Below are 6,585 nucleotides of genomic sequence, written 5' to 3'. Positions count from 1 at the left end.
AATACAATTAGAAGATGTCGGAATCTCTTTTAATGATGCTGTTTTCTCATCAGGTTGTTTCAACGGACCGCATCGTTGCCATTACAACAACGCCACTATCTGTTTTCTGCTCCCGTAACGTGGTAACAATAATCCAAAATTAATAGGTACGTGTAAACCTTTTACTGGAACATTGATGATATTCTATAATTTTGACGTCATTACTTAGATCCTATTTTCTAAATTCTGGTTTCCCTGTAACTCTAGGGTTCTCCAGTAGTAACTGGACGTTTTTCGAAAATAAAAATAGCGGGAAAAATCCAGTGTTATTTAAACATGTTTGTTAAGTCATTTACATATCTAATTAGATAGTCACTTAATAAAAGAGTCTTATCATTCTTATAAAACTTATACAATTTCAGAAATTATTTTAATATACGTGGTGCCTTAAATAAGTTTCTAGATGTTTTCGTATGGACACTTTTATCGATAATACATACATGACACTCTAGTCTATTTCGAATTAATCTCCTCTGACTGCAATGCATTTGTTGTAGGTTCCAAGAACTTCTAAAAGGTAATATGGATCTCCTCTAGTGTGAGCGTATCAGTGACCTTTGTCTCAAACTCTTTCCTCTTCTTAATTGCCTCATAACTACAATGTTTAAGGTTTTCCTTGAAGTTAGGTAATAACCAAATGTCACAGGGAGCAAGGTCTGGACTATCGAGAGAATGAGAAACTGTGGTGATTCCGATCTTGGTCAATTGGTCTTTGACAAGGCTTGAACACACTTGGAACAAACTTCGCGTAAATCTTCCTTATCTTCAGTTCATCGCAAACAATTTTGTGTACAGTTTCCACACTGATATCGAACTGCATTTGTTGACTCTATTGACACGCGATGGCCCTAACAATCTGAAATTCTTTATTTGGTCAATTGACTCTGATGTTTTGACTTCCTTACTCCGCCTACACCTCTCAACATTCGTCACTGACCTTCTGCCTTCCTTGAATCTTATTCAACTCAAAAACTGATGATCAGTTCATGCAAGATTGGGAAGGAGTGGCGTGTGCCTTCTGTAGAGAAGCACTGGCTTGCGAATCTGAAACCCGTCTGATACGAAAAACAAGAAGATAAATGCAAATTTAGGCGCTATCCTGTTTCGAGGAGACAGTATAAAAAGTCATTTATTTTGTTCCATGGCACTGATATGATCTGGTGCATGTGCTGTTGATGTTAGTTGTTAAAAATTCGACAACTGATTGCGGAAAGAATGGTGACAGGGAAAAAAACACGTTAAATCATACCCTGAGATTCTTTCTCTCTTTTGACAATAAGAAAACATTTCGTCGAAAACAAACATAACTCTGAACGAATTTATAAGCTAAGTCGGGAGTTATTCCCTAAAAAACTCTATAGCCAATGTTTACAAAAACTTATGCATTATTTCATAATCAACCCATGATAATAATTGTCAAGGATGCTGCTAAATATATTTTATTTATCTTAGGCATAACATCATAAAGAATTGTCTTCTTGCTTACATTAAGGGGAGATTATATAAAAAGATGTAAATTGCACCCAGACTCCTTGTTATAGGCAGCTATAAAAGCTATAAGCAATACCGCAGTCGTATGTCTTTAAAGCTTATAAGGTTATTGTACCCCAATGTAATAGATGTTCATATTATAAAGCAACACGTTAGTTTACATATATTCTGTTTATCTCTTATTTTTGTAAATCAATAATATGTGGTAGACAGGAAACTCCAACTCAAACATAGATTGTCATCACAATAAATAAATACTCCGACATGATATGACACATTGTCGGACATGCGAAACTACGCTGCTGCCATCCATTTTTCCTTTATCTTTGGCTACGATACTTTCTAATTCTGCTAACTATTCAAACGCTGTCGAATTTAACGGATTCCGGGGAATAATCTTAAACGCATTCGACAATGACGCTACAATTTACACGTTTTGGTGTGTTTGAAATAACTATGTGATTGTTATTATAATCAGGTTCTCCTTTAACCAGAGCAGTCATATTCTATCTATGCGCTAAATAAAATATGGTTTCCGCATAATAAGTAATAGCACACACACACACACACACACACACACACACACACACACACACACACACACACACACACGCACGCACACACACACACACACACACATATATATATACATATATATATAAATTGAAATTCTAGAATTAAATTTTAAAATTACAATAAAAATGATTGTTTGACAAAACTATGCAAATAATTATTAAAGCTTTTTCTTTAATCCATTGATAAATATTCATATAAATCTGGGTCTTTTTATGGATTCATGTTCAAATTAAAAACCCTTGTTTCTATTTATTTAAAAAGAAAATACAATTTTGTTTATATGGTTCGAGGAATTGCATTCTATCCGCAAAAGTCTAGCTTATGTACATATTCTTTAAGACATTCATTTTAATTAATTCCCTATTAGGTTTTCTGTTTGGATGATTATCTTTAGTTAACTATTTCGTGTAATTATATTAATGCAGATATTCTTCATGATTTATACTTGCGTAATATTTGCGTGTAGAGCTTATAGTAAACGCAAACTTCTTTCTATATATATTTATGCATGCCTATATATATATATATACATATATATATATATATATATGTATATATATATATATATATTGTTTTAACAAAAACCAAGACATCAAAGAATGGTTTGATAACAACAAATAGTGTATTTGCATCGTTAGTTACAATTGTTTCATGACTATTTGGACAAATTCAAACATTATGTTGTTTGAAAATTTTCACAAGAACAGCATTTCTTCAAATTATTGAATAACAATATTAACAATAAAACAAAAAAAAGTATTTTACTTATATCGCATCCTTGCAAAGTATTGTATATATATATATATATATATATATATACATACATATATACATATATATATATATATATATATATATACATATATATATGCATATACGTATGTATATACATATATATACATATATATACATATACGTATATATATATACATATATATATATATATACATATTTGTTTAAAAATTTGCCTACCAAACTCCCTTGTCAGCTTTTGATATACAACAACTTCTGGAAAGCATTACGACGACCTCTTGTGTGAGTGTGTCAATGACCCTCGTCATAGCCTCTTTCGTCTTCTCAATTATATCATAGCAACAGCCTCTAAGGTTTTCCGCGGGCTTATGCAATAACATAAAAGCCACAGATAGCAAAGTCTGAACTATCGTGAGGCTGAGGAACTATCAAATGACAAGGAATGAACCAGTTGGGACACACTTTACACTTATTGTCTCTATAGACACACGACGGTCTTTATCCCTTAAATTCTTTATTTCGCCCACCAACTCTGGTGTTTTGAATTCCTTACTCCCTCGACACCTTTTATCATTCTTCACAGACTCCCTGCCTTCATAACATCCCATATAAATCGAAGACACTGCATATGCAGATTGACTTAGAAGGGTCTTACCTACCACGTTACATTTTATTCTGTTCTTTTTTGTAAATGTTAGTTTTTCTGTTTTTTTTTTGTTTGTTTTTTGTTTTTGTAGAATCCACCTATCTCCACCTGATGGAATTGAAAGAGTAGATGTGGTCATTGTAAATAAAATAAAACGTAGAAAACCGGGAACAACGTTAAATAGTATTACTTTTAGTGAAAATGTAACATTGCCGTTACCCTTGCACCTTGTTTGTTACAGTTCAAACTTCTCTCAGACTTCCACACCCTGCGTCCCCGTCGAAAATAACAGACAAACAAAAATAAATAAATCCGGGTCGGCATTTTTTCTTTTTTAACAAAAGTATTTAAAAAAGTCTCTCACTGCCACATGTCCATCCAGCCTATTTTTCTCCTTCCTCCGACGGCATGCCGGCCACAGCCGGCTCATTCTCGTCCTTGACTTTACACATCTATTTTCCTCAAGCTGCACTTCGCTTTTCTGACCACTTGGTGCATTTTTCTCCTCTTTTCCTTTGTTTTTTTTGTGGCCACATTTCCTAATTTTTGTATGCGATTATTTTGGCTACTGCTGCGGTTAATCTTTCTGCAAGCCATCCTTCGCTGCTACTGGTATTTTCCCACGTGCTCATATGCACTTTGTTACTAAAATGCGTTATTGTGCTGAATGCAAATAATAAAGAGGATACACCAACAAAGATGATACACGGTTCCTATCAAACCCCATTCAACTTAGCATAGTGCCATAATAGTTGCGTAATTTTTGCAGTAGTGTTCATAAAATCTTTTAATCAAATTTATGGTAAGAATTAAGCACGAATAAATATAATAAACTTTTACGGACCTCTTCAAGATATATGACAATGGTTATGTTTTAGTAATTTATTGGCTACAACAACAAATCGCTCGTCTCTATCCTCAACAGAACCGATGTTATCGCCGTAACTATATGCTTGAACTTGCTCTAGATATCTAAATATTAAATCGGCTCTGAAATCATGACCGATATTTTAACAAAGTTTTCTCTCGATTAATCAAGCAATATGGGCGCTGTAGCTGGGCTATCGACAAACAAGTCAAGAAGCATACTTATAAACTCGATCGAAAATATAGCGTTTGTAACGCCGTTAATTAAAATGAAGTTTCGAAATCAATATTTCAAAAAAAGATTAAAAAGAAATTAACAGGCAGAATTTTCATAAATAGAAAAATAATGAAAGTAAAAAAGGTTCACGTCGGGTAAATAGTCATTCTATGATATTGCTTTACCCTAATATTATTGTATTCCATCACCGGTTTGAAGTTCACATTACGCAGCGAACGTAATTAAAAAGACAGCACATTTTCTACAGATGTGTTGGAGAGATTCTGAGTGGTTCTCTCTGATCTCTGTGAAATGGCCTTTTTTTGGTTCTGTTCACTTCTGGTTTTCAGGCTTTAATGTGTTCCCAAGCCCATATCTATGTCACGACACTTTGTAAAGTTTAAAGACAAGATGTCAAAACACTAGATCGACTTTATTCTCGCCATAATTTAATGTTTCTATATATTTTTTCGGCATATGTAACACAGATCTAGTGTAAGTAAATACACGGAAAACATCATGAAAATAAGCCATTCAAAAAATATATCTATATTATATTTATTCTTATCTGTCTATCTGTATGCGTGTATGTATATATGTTTGTCTGTCTGTGCTTGTTCCACTTTCTTCTCCGAAAATATTGTGCAGAGAACAAAGTATTATGGCATACGTCAGTCATAGAGATTATTCACCGCAAAACTAGATTTAATCTAGAAGTTTACTTTTGGAAACCACTGGGATGATCTGGGTGAACTTTTGTATTGGCCTTTGTTAGAAAGTGCAGCAAACTAAGTATTACGGTATCCGTTCCATGCATAGTCAGGTGCTAAGATAAATTAATAGCTATTAGTATTTAGAGCAAACATGAACTCAAATTTGCCAATATTCAGCCATCAATTATTATTGAAGCACATATTCTAAGGCGCAGCTTATAACCTTTACCTGTTTCAAAATATATATAAAACAAAAATATTATATATATATATATATATATATATACACAATTTATTTTTATTATTTTAAAAACAATAATCTACGTACACGCATGTTTCAAGGTAACTATCCCCCTCCTGTCAGCGCAGCCCGACTGTTTCTGCGCTGATGGGAGGTAGGTGCTAGTTATCTTGAAAATGCATGTACGTAGATTATTGTTTTTAAAATAATAAAAATAAATAAAATGTTATCTACGTGCGAATAAATTATGGGCGACTTTTTAAGTCAATAAAAAAAGGTTCGAGGCGAAGCGACTATTTAACCGTATTTGTCGTTAAAACAACAACAATTATATATATATATATATATATATATATATATATATATATATATATAACATTTTTAATTTTTTAGATATTTTGCCATAAACTAATAAATATAAATACATTATTAGTTCATAAATATATAAATAGAAAAATAATAACAAAGAAGGTGGTGATAATCGAACCATATAAATGTAGTAAATTTATGAATAATGAACACTTTCTTTTTTGGAAAAGAGAGCGTATTACACTGATAAGGAAAAGCGTTGATAACATAATTAGATTATGCTAATTAATTAAGAGCCAAAATAAAATAAAGAAAAAAAACAGGATCCATTGTCCGGAACAGTTTTTGTTTTTTCGTTTAAATGAGGTCGTGTTTGACACATATTTCTGGAGAGCCATCATTTTATATACTGTTTTCGTTTTATATTCCCGAAAAAGCGTTACATAGTAAACAATCGATGATCCCTGAAAGATTCGGACTAATATTAATTCGAGAAACAAGTTGATTGCAGGAGATTACATTTAAATGGCTTTCTGACAAAATAATTTTCCAACGAATAACTAAAAACACATTTTTTAAAATTATATGGTGTTAAAGGTTAAAAAACATAATAGACAATATATATATATATATATATATATATATATATATACATACATAAATAAATATGTAAATAAGTCTTAAAGAACAAGAGGTTTAAATGGAATGTCTAGTTAAGTTGTTTATTCTGTTA

The sequence above is a fragment of the Euprymna scolopes genome, chromosome 9, assembly GCF_053919585.1.
Source record: "Euprymna scolopes isolate OS-2025 chromosome 9, ASM5391958v1, whole genome shotgun sequence".
Classification (NCBI taxonomy): domain Eukaryota; kingdom Metazoa; phylum Mollusca; class Cephalopoda; order Sepiida; family Sepiolidae; genus Euprymna; species Euprymna scolopes.
This window is presented reverse-complemented; position numbering follows the sequence as displayed.